Here is a 19874-nt window from a genome sequence, read left to right as displayed (position 1 = left end):
GAGGGAAAATATAAGGGTGGGGGGAGTGGGAGGTACAAACTCTTGGGTATAAGATAGGCTACAGGGATATATTGTACACCAGGGGGAATATAGCCAATATTTTGTAATAACTGTAAATGGAGTGTAACCTTTAAAATTGTAAAAAATAATTTTAAAAATAGAATTCAAAAAACAAGACAGAGACAGTCCAATCATGTAGTTCAACGTGCTCTTTAGTGCATCCATTGTGGCATCTCGGCGATGAAAGAGGTACATGAAGAAACATCTGTTGTGGGCAGGGTAGAGGCAGGAAATTTTCTAGGGGTTGTCACCAAAGGGACATGTGTCATTATACATATGTCCCAACCCACAGAATGCACAACACCAAGAGCGAACCCCATGTCACCTATGGACTCTGGGTGATGGTGTTTCGATGTGGGTTCATCGGTCATATCAAAGGTACCACTCTGATGGGGAGTGATTTTGTTCTCTTTCATAGTAAAAATATTTTTTCAGTGTTAAATTCCTAAATTTCTAAATATTCCTGAAATCATAGTGAAGTATTCAGGCTCCTACACCTATAGGTAGAATTACCATGAAAGCAATAGCTACAAGTGCTATCACAGCTGTGTTTTATTAGTGATTGGATACCCAGAGCAAGATTGACGGTGGGTGCAATTTTCTACAATGGAAAGCAACTCCTGCAATGCTCTGAATAAAATAACGCATAGAATACTTTTCTCCTTCAATTTGTACTTCCTAGAAATTGTCTTCCTAGAAAGTTCATTAAAATCATGCAAAAAAATACTTTGTGTTTTTATGTAGAACAGAATGTGGTCCTAGGTTCAGGAAACTATAAAAGGGCTTTTCACATTCCTCAACACCTTGAAGTACCCTCAGCAACCTGTGGGACCTGGGACTGTTTTTCATTACACAAGAATGTAGTACCTGCACATAAGTGCCCATCGGATTCCCTCATTCATTCATTTTCTTTTTTCTGGTGGGGGATGTCAATAGTGGGTGTGGATGTGCACGTATGGGGGCAAATCTGTGTACCTTCCCTCAATTTCGCTGTGAACCTAAAACTGCTCTAAAAACAATATAGTCTTTAAAAGAGAAATCAGCAAGGAGGGTGGTTGTGTGAGGAGCTCTGGGTGGAAGAAGCACATGTGCAGTACAGGTGCATCTGTCCCCAGAGCAGGGAGAGTTCAGGTTTGATCGGAGCCAGGGCCACGGGGGATGGAAGACGTGAGACGGCCTCATTGCAGTCAAGCGTTACTTACCTTATTGGTTTTAGGGAGGAGCTCTTCTACCATCTTAACACCCAATGTTCCCAACCGCCATCACTTACCGAAATATATATCTTCTATGTCGAATTTTCTCCAAAGATTACCTCTTCCTAAGTTACAGATAATTTAATTGATGTTACCTAGTTAACATGACAACTCTTGTACCTTAACAAGGAGATATTAGTGAACTAATTGTGAAATAATAAAAATGGTAGTTATTGTAGGAAATATCCAATATATGTGTATATGCATATATATGCTTACTGTATATGTATATACACATGCACACACAAGCACATACACATATATATTATGTATATAGGCCAGCTTCCTGGTTCGTAGATGGCATCTTCTCTCTGTGTCCTCACATGGGGGAAGGGGTGAGGGAGCTCTCTGGGCTCTCTTTTATAAGGACACTAATCCCATCATGGGGATTCCCTCCTCATGACCTCATCACCTCCCAATGTCCCCACCTCCTGACACCATCACATTGGAGGTTAGGATTTCAACACATGAATGGGGGGACACAAACACTCAGCCTGTAACACCACTCTACCCCTAAATTCTCAGGGGTAGATTTGGTTTTCTGGAAAATTTCCTACATACTTATGACTGTGTTAACCATTGTGGTAATTCAAATATAAGATGATGACATTATAGAATATAACAGTTGATGGTACTTAGAGAATTGACAGAATCATTAAACAAAGAAAATATATAGTTTGTTAATTGCTAAAATGTGAGTAACTGTGTATAACTACCATGATTCAAGAAACAGATTCATGATATCTTATTTATATTCATAGAAATTAGTCACTAGTATATTGAGTAATAGTTTATATGAGTTACCAATATATGTGTTCTCACAGGGAAGTCCTTTAAGTAGTTCTTTCTATCATTTATATGGTTTTCTTTTTAAAGCTGAAGCAAGAGCTTTTGAAATGGTAATCCTCTTATCATTCAAAGTTCTGCAAGATGATGTATAATTTGTGATCAGAAAACTATATAGCTATTTAAAAAGCTTAATAGCCTATGTAAAATATATATTCTATATAGGTAGAGTGTGAATGTGCATATATGTATACACATATATATGTGTATATATATATACACACACACACATATATATATATATATATATATATATATATTCCTTTGTAAGTTTGTTTAAAAGGATGATGTGGGAAATAACTTAAATGCATTACTTTTTCTCATGGAACCCCATTTCTTCCTTTTCTGCTGCTTCCTGAGACTCCTCCAGGGCTCACAGGGCAGCTCACCACACTCCCAGCCTCACCAGTGGCTTACTGCTCGGGACAGTGTTCTCTCCAAAGGCCGCTTTTATAAACCTTTTAAGTGACCAGTCTAGCTTACTCCATCACCTCTCAGTGGTGACCCACATGTTCCTTGATAAGAGAGCCCTGTGGCAGGACTTGGGAAGCCCTGGAGAAGATTTTGGGAAACAGCAGGAAGAGTATTGGTGATTTTCAAGTCAAACCACACATGATGATTGTCCACGCTGTCCACAGGGTCATTGCTAGCTTTAAACTTTTATTCTGTGTGTATGTATGTGTGATGCATAATATATAGCATATATATGTTATATATTACATATATACATGCACATATATTATAAATACTCTATATGCACATTTATACATACTGTACACACACACATGCTATATATACATATACATGTTGTACATACATGCATACACATAGGCATACTATATAAATACACATACACACATGTACATACTATATATACAGATATACATACTGTATACACATATATGCATATAAAGCATATATTTGTGTACCTGTGTGTGTGTGTGTGTGTGTGTGTGTGTATGTATCTTAATTGACTGGGGTGGTTAAGTCTGGTCTTGGGGGCTCCTAGTTGACGTTCTCCCAACAAATAAGCACCTGAAATCAGCCCCCTTTGTCCAATTTTAACACACGGCGTTATTATTATCCTCGCTGCTACTGTGTGATTTCTGCTCCCTTTGGATACAGTCAATGCTGAGAGTCAGTTTTCACTTACCTGACAGTGACAGCCGGGGGCTACCTCCAGAATATAGTCCACAGTTCTTCTGTTTTCATACAGATGACTGAATATTTTAATGGCAGTCCAAGGTCAGGATCTGGGGCACAGCTTGTAAAAAACAACACACACACACATCATATTCAGAATCCCTATGGATTTGGGAAAACTAAAATGATGGAGAACTCACTTTCTATTTCAGAGCCCTGTTGTAAAAACGATTGCCTCCAGAGCCTTTAGATGTGTTTATTTTTTAATGCACCGTGTTTATTCGAGATGGTGCAGGAGACCACTGTTAATTACAAGCGCAGGCCTCTGCTGCTTACGGGAATATGCTACACCGTTCCAGGCACACCCCGCACTAGTGTCACTCCCATGAAACACACACTGCAAGGAAGAAAAGGAACATGGATTTATCCTTAAAGATGGAAATGTCCAACGCTTTTAAGAAGGACACTCTAAGAACTGAATCAAATATTTGATTTTCCACCAAACTGCAAAATGAAACTGTGTTTAGCAAATGCTACAGTTAGAGCCAGCTAGAGAAAACTCAAGGAGGACTTTGTCCTGCTGTCTCAAGTCCAGTTGAAAATCACTTAGCTCGTCACCTTCCGTGCTGTATCTATTGATCGGGCATCAACACTTAATCCTCTGTTTCTGAAGAAATTGCAACATAATAGACTATCTTCGGTGCTTTTTAAAAAATCCACTTCTGCTGTCTATATTTAGAATGTAACATTTAAGATATTGCTTTTATAGGGAAAGTGCTTTTTCTAAGATATATTTTCTGTCAAAGGGTATTTTGGAAGTGCATATTGGTTTAACTTCTCTTCACGTTCTTATTTGTCCCTCTGCAATCATAAAAGATCAGGATGCAATGTCCCTTCATGTTTTAACACCCTTCCATGTCAACGGGGCACTGGGGTTGGGAGGTCATGGGAGTTCTGAAGACTGCTGGCTGGACAGGAAAGAATCGGCCACATCTCACTGCTGTCAAGTCCTGGGTGCATGTACACGCACGTGCTAGTCCATACATGTCTATAGGTGTGAAAGACCAGGCTTTCATATGTACTTGAATTAATAGGGTTAAGGTAGCCCAGATTCTTGCTTTGTTTAGTGATGACTTGGGTCCCCTAGTATTTGTAGAAAAGGGAAATCTATAGAAAAGAGTTTGCATAGGAGCCATACCATCAGGTAGCAAAATAATTGCCTCAATGTTTCCAAGCTACTTTGTGAAATTATATGAATTACTATTTGAGCATTCGGAGATTTATTCTTTCTTTTGTTTTGTTTTTGTTTCAGCTCATCTCTCAGAAATTATGTCCCTCAACTTAAGTAATTATGTTATGTACATTTTTTTAATTTATGTTCCTGTTGAATCAATTTTCAGAAGCCTCTGTAAAAGTGAACTATCTGACATTTTTCTAATATGCCCTTCATTACTGAATTCCACAGGTGAGGACGGCTCTGCGGCAGTACAGGCCAGGATCATCTGGCTTTATGCAACAATATACATGGCTACCCCAGGCATTGGGTTAGTGAAAACATGGTGACTTCCATTCTGGGACAGTAATTGATGTCAATTGGTAATGTGAATGTACTTATTGGTACTGTGAATGCACTTATTGATACTTATTGGTAATGTGAATGTACTAACGATACTTTCCTCATAGGTTTAATAAAAGTCTATATCAATAATTGCTTTTTCCTTTAAGAGAAATGGTTTTACCATATCCTTTTATTTTATTTAGCTTTTATCAGGTATGATTTAAATATAACGACATGCACCCATTTGAAGTGTGCATTTTTATGAATTTTAACAAATGTATGCTTCCATGTAACCGTCATCTTATTCAAGAAACAGAATATTTCCATCATCCCCAAAGTTCCCTTGGGCATCTTCCTTGCAAACCACCATCAGTACAGAACCTGCACAAGCACCGATGCGCTTTCTGTCAGTACAGATTTCATCTTCTTGTCCAGAGTTCCCTACCAATAGTGCCATTTTGTATGTATGTTTTTGTGTTTGAATTCACTCACTCAGAGAAATATTTTTGAGATCCATCCATGTAGTTGCTTGCTTTGATAGTTCATTCGTTTTATTGTTGATTATTTTTTCACAATATGAATATACCACAATTTTTTATCCATTTTCTTGTTGAGAAGCATTTGGTGTTTCCAGATTTTGCCTATTTTGAAGAAAGATACTATTAACACTTAAGTATATGTGCTTGTGTGAAAATATGTTTTTGCTTCTCTTGGGTGAATACATGGGAGTGAAGTTTCTGAGTCACACTGGACGCTTCCTGACTTTCCCCAAAACCCTTGCCCTGAACACTTTCTCCATCTCCATCTGGGAGAAAAAAAATGTTCTCTGATTAATTGTTCTTTGTTGACAAATGAGAAGGACTATCATAGAAAACATGCCAAAGTGGATAAAATATTAAATATTATAAGCTGTGAGATAATGATTCACAAAAGTAGCAAATTATGGCATGTAAATAAATGAAAGTGCCTAAAAAGGTGACTAAGCATTGTATTCTCAAAGAAAGAGGGGTTAAAAAGAAAGCTCACAGGGTCATAAAAGGAGCATGGTACTGTTTGCCCTTATCTTAAAGTATAGTTTGGAAAGATTTTATATATAGAAAATATTTTCAGTTCTCTTGTTTGAAAACATGTACATATTCATAGAAATAATACTCAGTGACTATTTTTGGTGTTAGGACTACAGATAAATTTACTTTTAGTGGCATGGACTTATATATACTACCAAATGTAAAATAGATAGCTAGTGGGAAGCAGCTGCATAGCACAGGGAGATCAGCTCAGTGCTTTGTGACCACCTAGAGGGGTAGGATAGGGAGGGTGGGAAGGAGGGAGACACAAGAGGGAGAGGGTATGGGGATATATGTGTATGTATAGCTGATTCACTTTGTTATAAAGCAGAAACTAACACACCATTGTAAAACAATTATACTCTAATAAAAAATTGCATCCATTGGTCCTCCCCATTTAGTTGTGCTGTGTCAGGAGGGACAGCTTAACAACACAAGTTTGAGGCACAAGTTTGCTCTCAGAGGAGCACTTGAGAGGAATTCTTTTTTTTTTAAACAAATAGCTTAAGTATTTTATTTGTTTGCAACTAAGCTTGTTAACACTATATAATGAAAATGTACAAAGAATAATGTTGCAGTTTTTGGTTAGATTTAAGTCAAAGACATTCATTAATAAGGAATCTTCGAATGTGAATATTCCAGAAACTTCTCTAAGCCATCTGATCAGGACAACTGTCTCTGAATATTACCTTACTTTGGAAGGTACTGGCATACATTTGAATTAAACACAGTTTTTTTTCAAAATAAGCCTTAATTAAAAAAACTATTCTATATTCAAACTAAAACAATTTTAATAGAACTTTCCTTTCCGAAACAATAATAAAGGAAACAAGGCATTTTGTAAAACGTGGTCCTGAACAAGTCACAGTAAAAAATAAATGTATACTTAACTTCCACCTCCTCAAAACAGAGGTTACTTTCTGTTCCTCAGCCTTGGAAATAAGGTGAAGAACAGTCTGTAAGCAACTTCGGGCAGGGGGTTGCCAAAACAAAGCTCAGGCAATTGAACATGGACATCTCTTACAAGAATTTGGGGGAACCTGACCAAAGGATCCAAATTCTATTTCTAATGAGTGATACAAAGGTGAAGTGGCGCCTCCCAAGTAGCAGTGCCTCAGGGGCGTGGCCCAGCCCCATGCTCGCCTTTGTCATGCTCCCAAGCAAAGCCTGATGCTCCTCCTCCAGAGGAGACTCTCTTCCTTCTTAGAGGTTCAGTGTCCAGGGAGCTCCTTGTGTGAATGAGGTGAGCACAGACTCCACGTGGGTATTTTAAGGCTTGGAGTCAAAGTAATGTTCTAACACAGCTGGGCAGAGTCACGTGTCAAATGGCCTGTCTCGGGTTTGTTCTAATTCCTCACCACGCATTTGTAGACCTAGGACCACAGACCTTTGCTATGTCGTCATAATCACATCTAATGTCCATCCTAACTTATGATTCATATTCTGTGCCTGGAAACAGTCCCTGTATTTAACAATAACACCTACACAGAAAACAATCCACTGTTACAACTTATATGGTCACAAAACATTAATGATCTTCTGTAGATCAAGGAAATGTTTTTAACCATAATTGTCGTGCATCAAATTCACAGCCAGAATCCCCAAGATCAAAAAAATTTGCACAATACAAATAATAACTTAAAATACACATAAACACACATACACACACTCTCACACACACTTCTTACAGAACTGTGCTTGGGGAAACTCCATTTGTTGAGTGCCACTGAGGGCATATTTTGCTAAACTGCTGCTCCAGGTATTTTTGTTTGGAAAATCTATCACAGTAGGGCACAGCTGTTTATTGGATGAGCAGAAAAGAAACATATGCTTGTGGCAACCGGAAAGTTTTAAGGTCTTTCAAGTTGTATAAAATGGACCTGCAGAAACATTTAAGTGTTCTCAGGATGCAAAGTTGGAGCTGAAATGTGATATCAAACCAGTTGCAAAAAGTGTACAGCAGCCATCTCTTGAGGTCAAACCTGGTACCCAGATATGCAAGAAAGCTTCAGGACACATAGCTTGTTGGCCTTGTCCCATATCGTCGCATAATCTGATCATGTGTGAATTTCACAAAAGATTCATATTGTTCTGCTAGTTTGGTATTGAGGATTTGCTCATATTCCTCCCGAATTTTATCTTCATAGTCTTTTAAGAGACGCTCACATATTATTCCAACTTGTCGGAGGGTAAAGGTGGGCTGGTCCTTCTTCATCCAGGAGGAACCTGGCGAACTAGGTGCTGTGAGTGCTGAGGAGTGAGGCTGACTTTCCGAAGTACAAGCTTCACTCTGATTAAGAACAACTTCTAAATGTCTACACCTCTGATAACGACTGTATTCTTGTTTTATGTTCTGAAAAATTTGCTCCGGGGTTGGAAGGCGCCGCTCGCTGCCGGGCGGGGCGAGCTGCTGCAGAGTCGGCGGTGGGGTCTGCGCCTGAAGCAGCGGCGGCGGCTCGCCGTCCGGGGGCCTGAGGCCCGGAGTGGGGCCGGGCAGAGGGGCGCAGCGCCGCCGCTTCGGGGAGCCGGGGCTCAGCAGCGCCGCCTCGAACTCCATGGGCCGCTTCAACGTCGCCCCGCACGCCATGCCGCTGAAGGGCCAGGGACCAGGAGCCGACGCGACTTTAACTGCGGCCCAACCTCCCGCTCCTCAGCAGAGCCCGCAAGCCAAGCCCGAGAGGAATTCTTAATTAATGGGAAACCTACGTTCATTCATGGCTATATTTGGAGCCATACGTTGAAGAAGTGTCAGAACACCTGGAAACTTCAGGTAAAATCAGGAATCCCATATTTCCAGATATTACATATGAATTGCAGGAGAAAGCAACCATCTCGTTTCACACAAGGGACCTACATTGGGCCCTGAATGAGCTGCACAAGAGCTGTTTTCCTTTCCTTTGGGGTTTGCTTAACGACTGTTCCAAGGTTCTTGGATTCGTATGACTGCCTTCTGCCCTTTCATGATTTAGGCAGCAGGGCAGAATAAGTAGGGACTTCTTCCTTTATAATGAAAAGAAAAATCCACTAGGCTTTGTTGAGAACTCATTGTTCTCTACTGTCTTTGGTTTAATGCTTTACAGTTAGAAGGTTTTGTATCATCAAAGCCTTGAACTTTATTAACTGACTTCTGAAATTGCTTTGTGTTTCCTGAAGTGTGTGCTGTTCTCAGTCATTATTTACGGGTTCACTGTTACTCCATCCCTCTGGATTACAATAATGTTTTCAAATTCACCTTTTTAGAAACTGGAAGTTGACTTTATTTACGGGATCAATGGCAAAATTGGCCTTGTGTTTTCCTCTTTTCCTGCACCCTCGTCCTCTGGCATGAAGTGCTTCTCCTAATCGGATTCTGATGTTGAGACTTCCCTTGTTCTGGCTAATGGGATGTCAGCAAAGTGATGCAGGCCAGAACTTGAAGAGCACTTGTATGGTTAGAGTCACACGTTCTGGTCTTGCCCTCTCTCGTTTCCTGACAAGGACAGGCTGAGGCTAGTTCACAGGTCCCAGGAAAGGGTGGGAAAAACTAGCAGAGGTGAGTGGTCATTGTCAAGCACCTGACCCCATCAGAAGATCAGCAGTGAACCACCAGGCACGGGAGCAAGTTGGCAAAGACCAGGCAGGGTACCACCTCCAGCCCCAGCCTCAACTGTCAGTTTACACACTTATGAGCCAAATAAAACAACTTATTTTATGTCCCCCAAGGTCTTGGAGCTGTTTCTCCTGCAGCACTACTGTGACAATTAATATATAATACAGCAATTGTGCTATCACAACAAAGTGTTTCATGACAAACACCTTAAATAGTTGGCATATTATTTGGACCAAGTTGGCTGCTGGAAGTTAAAAGTGAAGAAACTAATAAAATGATAGGAAATGTGGGAAATGGCAGCCTTTGTTAGATAGTCCAGGAGATTTGGGGAAAATTTTGCATCTGGTAGCTTAGAAAATTATATATACACACTGAAAGTATATAACAAGTGTGAGGTGATATCTCATTGTGGTTTTGATTTGCATTTCTCTGATGATTAGTAATGTTGAGCATCTTTTCATGTACCTAGCGGTCAGTTGTATGTCTTCTTGGAAGAAACGTCTATTCAAGCCTTTTGCTCATTTTTTTAAAATTGGGTTATTTGTTTTTTCGTTATTGAGTTGTAGGAGTTCCTTATATATTTTGGAAATTGACTCATTTTCTGATAGATGATCTGCAAATATTTTTTCTTAATCCATAATTGTTTTTTCACTCTGTTGATTGCCCGGGGCTGGGGGTGGGGGAATGGAAAGTTATTGTTCAAAAGGTATAAAGCTCCTCTTATGCACAATGAATTAAGTTCCAGAGCTCTGCTATATGATGTGGTCCCATAGTTAACAACACTGTACTGTGCACTTTAAAATATGGTAAGAGGATAGGTCTCATGTTAAGTGTTCTCACCACAACACACACGCATACACACACCTCAAAAGAATACAAGGCAACTTTTGGAGGGGGTGGATATGTTTAGTACCTTGACTGTGACCATGGTATCACAGGTATATGCATATGTCCAAATTGATCAAGAGGTATATATTAAATGGGTGCAAGTTGTTTTATATCAGTTGTACCTAAATAAAGGTTATATGTATTTATATCCCTAATAAGTACAATTTGAGCCTACACTGGAGATCGTGCCCTGAATGTACATGTGTGTGTGCCTATGTTTTGGTGTGCAAGTGAGGCTTCAGAAAAAAATGTATTTTCAGGAAACCTACACCATTTTTTTCTGGCCCACTCACCCAGAAGGAGAAAAAAATCTATGGCTTCTTTCTAAGAAGATCCTGAATGAATGCATTGTCATTTAATAATTTAGTACCTCTCTGCGCCCCTATGCCTAACTATTGATTGAAAATGTCACCAAAAATAGCTTACGTGTTGGGGGGAATAGGCCTTTGTGTCTGATATGCCAGTAGATACTTGTGAAAACCAACTTACTTGAGTAAAAAATAAGGTATCATTTAATTTAAGTGGAACGGCAAATACGGTCTAGCAATTGTTCTGACTACAACTTCCATCTTCTAAAATCTAAAAATAAGAATTCCATTTTCATCAGCAAAAGGCATTCAAATAGAGGATATTGGGATTTCCAATTTGTATGCAGGCTAAGTAGTCACTTCATCGTAAAGCTGTAATTGAAAGTCTTTTATATGGTAAATTCCAAATAATTACTGTGCGAGAATGTAGTAAATATGGCAGCCAAAGAAGTTCTTTGAAAACAAAAACTTAATTTTCAGTTTTTGTCACGTATTTAATATTTGGCCTTTTATGAATAAGCCTTTAAATGTCTCTTGTGAATGACATGAACTGTACTCCAGCTGCGGTTGTTTTTTTCCTGGTAAAACATAGTTCCTTTTTCAAAGTCAGAAATGTACAGAGAGCGTATTAGGTTTAATACGTGATTATTTTTCTCCTGATAACAAAGACAATAATTTTAGAGAAATAAGTTTCTCTTCTGGCCATTTATCAGCTCTCCTTCTGGAGCAGCCTTACATTTTTATTTTCTTATTTTGTCACATCTTTTAAATCCTTTAAAATGACTTTATCTAAAGGTCAGCTACCTTGTCTATCCAATTTAATTTTATCTGCAAAATTTTGCGACTTTGGATTTGGATTAGTGATGGGTGAAGATAAGAGTAATGTCATAGGCATTTGCACTTTTGCAGGCTGAAAATCCGGGCTGTTAACCAACAAGCGTTCGTGGTGAGATGCCCACAAGACCTGGGTTTAGAAAAGGAAAAATGTCCTCTGAAAAGTAACCTCTAAAATTAACTTTTAATGGATCAGAAAAATAAAATGTGAGGTTAATTTAGGACTCTGAATAGTCTCCCAGACAAGTAGATTTGTTAGGGGTCTAAGGTAATCACATGTCCTAAGAATGGATGTGTCCACTCAAGGGCGTTTTGTGGTTCGCGTTGGGAAAAGTTTAAAAAAACAACACCCAGAAGCAAATATTTCTAATGACGTCAAAAGAGGAAATCCTTTAAAAAATGAATTTTTGGTATTCTAATCTTACTAGCAATAAAATCTCTATAGTTGAATAGGTGCTTTGGGCTATGTATCTTGGCTGTCATTAAATAATAAGATTTACTAATGAATCTCTTTTGTTCAGATTTCTCACCAGCAAGCAACCTCTTGGTTTTTATTTGGCTTTCCACAAAGGGCTTCCAATAGGAGGAGGATATCTGGGTTTTTCTGGCATGGGTATACTAGTCTAAGTACGGTATTATTTTTCTTTCCATGTTAATACCAATTTTCTGCTGTTTCTGATCAGTCTTGTAAGTGCAGCTTCTGAATTAAATCCCCCGCTGCAAAATAAAGCTATTTTTTAATTTATTTATTTTCTTCTGCAAGATTCACACACCAGAAGATGTTAGGAAACTCAAGATAATGCAAAGCCATCTTGGGGGCCTCTTCCTGGCTCTTCAGAGGTTCCTTCTATCTCACTGGGCATTCCAACTCACGGGAAGCATTTCTTGTATTAGTTTCCAGAGGCTGCTGTAACAAATGACCACAAAGTGGGTGGCATGAAATAGTAGAAATTTATTCTCTCACAGATTTGGAGACCAAGAGTCAGAACTCAATTGTCATTAGGGCTGCACCCTTTCTGTGAGCTCTAGGGGAGGGTTCTTTCTTGCCTCTTCCAGGCTCTGGTGGCCCCAAGCATCCCTGGCTTTTGGGTGCATGTCTCTAGCCTCTGCTTCCATGGTCACATGTTCTCCTCCTCTTTGTGTGTCTGATCGTCTACGCTTCCGTCTCTTATAAAGACACTTGTCTTTGGATTTAGGGCTACTTGGGTAATCCAGGATGATTTCATCTTAAGCACCTTATCTTAATTATATCTACAAAGACCCTTTTTCCAAATAAGATCACATTCATAGGGTCTGCATATTAGGAAGTGGATATAACTTTTTGGAGGCCACCATTTAACACATTACACTTACCAATTTTATGATAATCATCTTCCATCATTGTAAATTTACTCCATTTATTAATATTTCCAGTAAAGAAACTTTCAAAACTCCCTCAGCAGGTAGTGTCCCTTTTGTAAATTCTTCATGCTTAATTTCAAACCATTTCCTTCATTGCCTTTTGCATCCAGCTTCTCCAGAAGCTAACAGATGAAAACACAGGGGATTCAGTTGAAGTCGTCACCAAACATTCATTAAAGAGAATTTCTATTATTGGAGGAACATTTTATTTGGGATGTAATGGGAAAATCAATAATGCTTACTGTTTCTCATTATACAAATCAATAATAAGCATTGTAATATCATTAATTCTACACTGAAGGTGTCGTCAATGTGTTTTTTAGGATGTAATTAAAAATATATTCTACAGAACGAGTGTCTCTATATAAATCTTTTTTATTAAAATCAGCTTGATGCTAACACAGAAAATTAAATCTTTATGACCTGCCTTACTGGAATGTCAATTAATAAGGAACTTAAAACAGTTATTAAAAGAATCTTGGCTTGATTAATATATGTCTTTATGAGATCATAAGGATGTTTTCCCCACAGTTATTCTGAAATGCTGAATGGAAGAGCTGGTCAATGATCATCTTCAGAAACGAACTGAACCCATAAGCTGGATCGATCTGTTAATGAGGCCAGAACTATCATAAATAGCCCTGCTCGGAATTTCGCAAAGATGGATCTAAACTCTCTTTATTAAGAAGCTAAGTTAGGAAAGAGGATGAGACCAGAATCCGTTTCTGTGGTCTCATATCTGACTCCCCATGTGTGTGCAGACCAAGGACTTTGAGAACCTAAGTAGGGCTGTAAGCTTGTTCAGTGCATTGCTCACCCTCACACAGCTGCTGAGACACACCCTCAGGTAATGGGGCCAACTTGGGACCGGAAGTGAAAATATAGAAGTAATTAATCCCTGGAATGCCATGGAAATATGTCTCACTTCTAAACGTCAAGTGCTTTTATAAGTATCTTATTAGCAGAACCAATAGCCCCTCTACACCTAACTTCTTTCTCAGCTTGCAGGCACTTACATGTTTGGACTAAGGAATACTTCAGAAATTATGAACTGCTTTCAGGGAAAAAGAGGAAAAAAATGGCTAATGAATTACCAAAAGCAATTCTGATGAGAGGAAATAATTTCAGAAAGGCACGGAAACTGGATTCCCACATGCATAGAGAAAAAGTCTTGAAAAAGTACAGCATTAATGTATTGGATGTACTCAGCAGAGGCCAGTGGCTAATTTTATTTTCTTCAGTGTTGAAACTCCAAATAAATTCAAATGATATTGGATTGGCCAAAAAGTTTGTTTGGGTTTTTCTGTAGGATCCTATGGAAAACCCCGAACAAACTTTTTGGCCAACCCAATACAAAGACACTAGCCCATAGTATAGGATGATGTTTGCATTTGGTTATGATTCTCTTCATCTAAGTGTGGAAATATTTAGCTAAATGATAGCTTCCAAGTTTGTACCCTGACCTGTGTTTGGGTATCAAAAGTAACAGGTTTGCAAGAAACTACTAAAGTGCATACATATATGAAAAACAGTTTAGGTAAAGATTACTGAGGAGACTTTATAAAGATGCATATTACATAGCCATTAATTCTCACCTCTGAGGTTTCAATGGCTCTTAATAGAATTTTCTCTAATTTAGGAGTTTGGGATTAAAAACACTTTTTAAAAAAAATCAGAGACTGCATATTTTCTTTGACTTTTACTGTTTTGTTTTTGTTTTTTTGATAGAGTTGACTTGTCTCTCAGTTTTCCATTTATCTTAAATATAAATATATTTTATTACTTTGAATGTTTCTCCAAAGAATTTAAAAGATCTATTAGATTTTCTTTTGTTGATGATCTACTGAGAGGAACCTCTTTTTGCACCGGGGCATGCCTTGTGTTTACTAGACATTTTTAAATGCCTGTAGCCCATGTATTACTTTTGTCTGCAGCATGTAAAGTGTTGGAGGTTAGCTTTAGAAAGAGCTACTTTCCTCACATCTCCATCTCCTCAATGGGAGACTCTGTAGTTTTACAACCCCCGCATGGATACGGGGAGGGAGAGGATGTACAGTCTTAAAATCGACTTTAGAGGGACAACCCTTTTCCCTGTGGGTTTGAGTCACAGAGTGTACATAGAGATCTTCCCCAAGAAACCCTTTGAGTTCATTCTAATACGAACAATTTGTACATAGTTTATCTGAGACCTCATATTGCACCCTTATTTGTGGAGGTTGCAAACTGGAAACCCACAGGCCTTTCAGACTGGTCCATTTGGATCACACAGTGATAGCCTCTTTCAACAATGAAAGGCAGGTGACACTGGGCACGTGTGTCTGCACACGGACAACCAGCTTGTGTTGAGGGGACACCTCGCCTGTTCAGATTCCTCCTGCACACCCAAGTGTGATCACTCTTCTAAAACTGAGAGTTTCTTTTCCTTGTACATCACCAACTCCACTCACTATATCACCTGGGAGATTCCGAAGACATTGTGATTAACTATCCCTGGCACAAGTTAAAGCAGCAGGGATTTGGTCCAAGAAAGGCACACGTGAATTTTACCACTTGTCCATTTCAGCAATAAGAAATATTCAGGAAAGCAATGGAAAACATTTCTTTTTGAGGGATGTCCACTTCTTTCATGTAAATAGTAATAACTATAATAATAATAGGAAGAATACAGAAGAAGAGGGGGAGGAGAAATAAAATTTATCCCTAGGAAACCAAGGGGACAGTTAACTAGATAGTATCTAATTAGTCATATAATATCGGGGCTAACTTAGAATGTAAATGTAATTTATGACATGTTTATTATTCTCTTCCTCCACTATTATGAAAGGGGAATATATCTATCATTTACATATATAATTAATCTGTGTGAATTTAGTATAGTCTGTGTGAATTTAGTAGAGTTTATCACTTCCTCAGGCATTTATATTTTATTTTATCCCCAAAATTGGAATGCAAAGTACTCTTCCTAGCTGAAATTTTCTTTTTCCTTTTGTTTTATTTTGTTTAATTGAATTAGCAAACAGGCACAGCAAGGGATTTGGGCTTAAACAGATACAATGAAATCACACTATACATAAGGAAACTCTGAAAGGAAATTTAACTTAATCCCTTTAAGGAGAAGGGAACAGAGTCAGAGGAACACCATCATCTCTCCCCTTGACAGTGGGTGGCTCAGATGCAGGTCCAGCTGTGACTTGGATAACCAGTCATCTGGCCATAAAGCAGGCGTTTGAAACGTCTATGCCAACTTGAACTAATTCATTGACTGTAAGCCTGTCTAAGATACTTAAAATGAGATTAAAAAAATAAGATAGACACTCAGCTAGTTAAATAAACATAAATTTGTTAGGTTAGATTTGAAACTTTAGAAGGATTAAAAATAAGATACATTAATATCATTGAGACAAAGTCCTTTTATCATCCTGCCACAAAATAGCAAGCATAAATGCATTCTTAATCTTGCAAAATGATTCAGCTTCTTATTTTGTAATGTCCTGTTACTTGCACATGACTATTGTTCTCTTTATATTCAAAGTAAATTTCAATCTGACAAATTCTGTAAGTTCTTCTGTCCCTAGAAATGTGTTATTAAATACAGAATTATGCCAATTCAAGTTCCCTACCTTTCTGGTTCCTTAGCCCCTTTTCTTGCATCATGGGAGAAAAATATTTTGCTTGCAATGGTAAAGATCCTGGATTTTAACATTGTGGCACAGGGCAGGTAACAGACACAGTTAATTTCAGAATTCCATGGTGTGACTTTAAAACGTGGTTCTCACGATGGTAGTCCTTATATGGCCTCCTTTAATCAAGATGTTAATCCATTAAAAAGATAAGCATTTGATCTAAATATTTTAAATGATTTCAAATTGTTCAACTGTTAAGTTTAGGTTCACTTCCTCCTCATGGCTGGCTAAGAGTTCGACTTAAAGAAAAGAAAAATGAGAAGGAAGAGAAAAAATTGCAAACCACCGCTCTTACTGTGGGTTTACCCGTGTGTGGATGAAAAGTTGGTCATTTGGTGAGTACACCTCTGCAAATACATGGAAATTAACAGACACTTAGCCATTTTTCTAACTGCCCAGCAGGACGACTGTCCATTCCCACATTTTACAGAACAATTGTACAGACTGACATCTGATGTTCTTCTTTGGAGAATTATAAAACTTTTAATTTCCATAAACGCATTCACTCTATTTTGCAACATTTCAGTGCTACCATAACATCACCTACAGCTCTCTGTGATCCTATATTACATGCCTTCCATGGCCAAGTAGCAGACCTCGCTAGCCACAGCCTTATTTACTGCAGTTGAACTGAATAAATTAGCATGAATGTGATGGAAGCAGACCTACCTATTGGAGTCAGGGAAACAGATTCTGGTGCATAAAATGGAAACAAGTCAAGTTTGACATAAAAAAAAGACAGATGGGGGCTTCCCTGGTGGCGCAGTGGCTGAGAGTCCGCCTGCCGATGCAGGGGACGTGGGTTCGTGCCCCAGTCTGGGAAGATCCCACATGCCGTGGAGCGGCTGGGCCCATGAGCCATGGCCGCTGAGCCTGCGCGTCCGGAGCCTATGCTCCGCAACGGGAGAGGCCACAGCAGTGAGAGGCACGCGTACCGCAAAAAAAAAAAAAAAAAAATAGACAAATGGGAAGGAAGATTCCAGACAAAAGATAATAATTCACAAATAATTGACATCAAAGGCTCTTGTCTTCATAGGTAGGTGGTGAGGAGCTGAGGTTCATGCAGAATCAAAGGATAAAGCATTACTTAACAATACAAGTATCCGAGAGGAAGGCCAGCAGAGAGAGTGGCCCCAATCCCAAACAGAATTTTAATTTCCAAGCACCCTGATAAAATAAGAACAGGAATCCACTCTTAGTGGAAGGGCAGGCATATTTCAGGTTACTAACACAAGAATTCAAGCACGGAGATTAGGAAATTATGGACTAAACACGGCTGAGGTATAGGAAGTTTATCAGGACCTTTGGAAGTAAGACAGAGCAGTTAAAAGATAGACTTGGCAAATACGAGAGAACCCAAAACATGTGAATGTTATGATTTAATCCAAACACATAAGAATTCCTCACTCTTCCTAGAGATACAGCTCGATCAGCATAGGTCAATTTCACTTAGGATGCCGTGTTAAGTCCCTTCACATCATGATTTCAATGTTGATTTTCTCAATTGTATTTTAGTTTGAGTTTGCAATTTGGTCTTTTTCCATCACGCAGGTTTCCATTTAGTTGTCTCTTCTACCTTAGCGCATATGCACTATTTTTGGTAGCAAACCTATTTTACCTTACCTCTGCGAATATTTCTCATTGTCCATCCCATATTATTCACTTCACTTTTCATATTAAATATGAAACAAAATTTAGACAATATGAGAGAATTTATAATACAATCTTTGTGTACTTGGTTAAATTATTTATTTATTTATTTTGACTATGCCAAGTCTTAGTTGTGGCATGCGGGATCTTTTAGTTGCGACATGTGGACTCAGTTGCGGCATGCATGCAGGATCTGATTCCCCGACCAGGGATCAAACCTGGGCCCTTGGGAGCATGAAGTCTTACCCACTGGACCACCAGGGAAATCTCAGTCAAATTTTTGCATCTGGTATATTTTTTGTTTATGTCAAGAATTGTCATCGCTATATTAAAGATTTTTAAAACCATAGTGAACTCTTCTAATATGGACGGTACTATTTGTTGATCTTACTTAGATTTTGACCATGGTGATTCAAATTCTCATGGGATTACTCATATGCTGTGTCTTTCTATAATGTCTCAAAAATCAGAGATCGCCTTGGAATGGATCAATTACAGGTGGGAAGAAGCTATAAGGAAGCAATAGTGTATGACACAAATTTGAGAGAAGAAACTTAAAATTATCTTCTTAATTTTCACTGGGTGAATGAACATGGAATATATCCTTAATTTTCTTGCTACAGCCCAACTTATCCTATATTGGGGTATTTACATTTTAGATCTACTTTCCTTCAGCTCTGAAATACTGTGATTATGATAAAGGCTTTATTTTCATCATCATCATTATCATTAAAAAGAAATAAAGAGTATCTAAACCAAATCCGAATAAAATAATACTTCTCGACTTAACACATTCAGATCCTCTCTTTGGATGGATGTCTAAAAGGATGAATAGCTAGGATGCGTGTCTGCAACCCACTGGGGATGCTCCTCCTCTGTGGGCACAATTTCTCTGCACAGCGTTGCCAACGCTCAGCTCCGGGGGCTAAATCATCCTATTCTTTCATGCCAGTTGGCTTTGTGTAAGGTCTCTGTGATTGTGGGTAGAAACGGTTTCTGTGCTGAAATATGTGTGCCTGTGTAGAGAGTGAGACTCAGAGAAAAAGAGACAACTTATGTATTTCTTCATTAAAATAATCCTCAAAAGTACTAAAATATGTCCCATGTTGTTATTTACATCTGTAAGCTGACCAAGCCACAGTTACGGAAAGACAGTGAGAGACTGGGAGAAAAGTAAGAACAACTTACAGTTACAGATCAAGGTCCTTGATTGAATGTGATGGAGAATGAAACAAAGTAATTTTGTCAGAATATATTTGAGGATAGGTGTACAGTGTAATGTATATCAAAAAAAGGTGTGTACTTTTACAAATATTTACATAAAATATATATCGCAATCATTTTAGTAACCTTTTTCCATGTTTACTATGTATAGCACCCAACAGATTAAGTGGACATATTATATAGTTTCTATAAATGTGTTGAATTGATTCAATTTTTTATAAGGTGATAACATTATATTTATTAGCCAGGTCGGGTCTCTCTCTGACACCATAGAAATTTTGCAATTTCACATTTTTAAAGAATATCTAGTGGATTGAAGCTTGATGTGTCAGAGTTGAATGAAACTTTTTGCCAGGTCTGATCTAGGCCA

General features: G+C 38.4%; 1 pseudogene; it reads right to left on the bottom strand.

The window, feature by feature from the left end:
* Positions 1–7689: 7689 nt before the first annotated feature.
* Positions 7690–8594, bottom strand: LOC137203564 (akirin-1 pseudogene; annotated as a pseudogene).
* Between the last annotated feature and the right edge of the window lie 11280 nt (positions 8595–19874).

The sequence above is a fragment of the Pseudorca crassidens genome, chromosome 1 (genome assembly GCF_039906515.1).
Source record: "Pseudorca crassidens isolate mPseCra1 chromosome 1, mPseCra1.hap1, whole genome shotgun sequence".
In the NCBI taxonomy this organism is placed as follows: Eukaryota; Metazoa; Chordata; class Mammalia; order Artiodactyla; family Delphinidae; genus Pseudorca; species Pseudorca crassidens.
The sequence above is the reverse complement of the archived record's forward strand: the minus strand, read 5'-3'. Positions and strand labels throughout refer to the sequence as shown.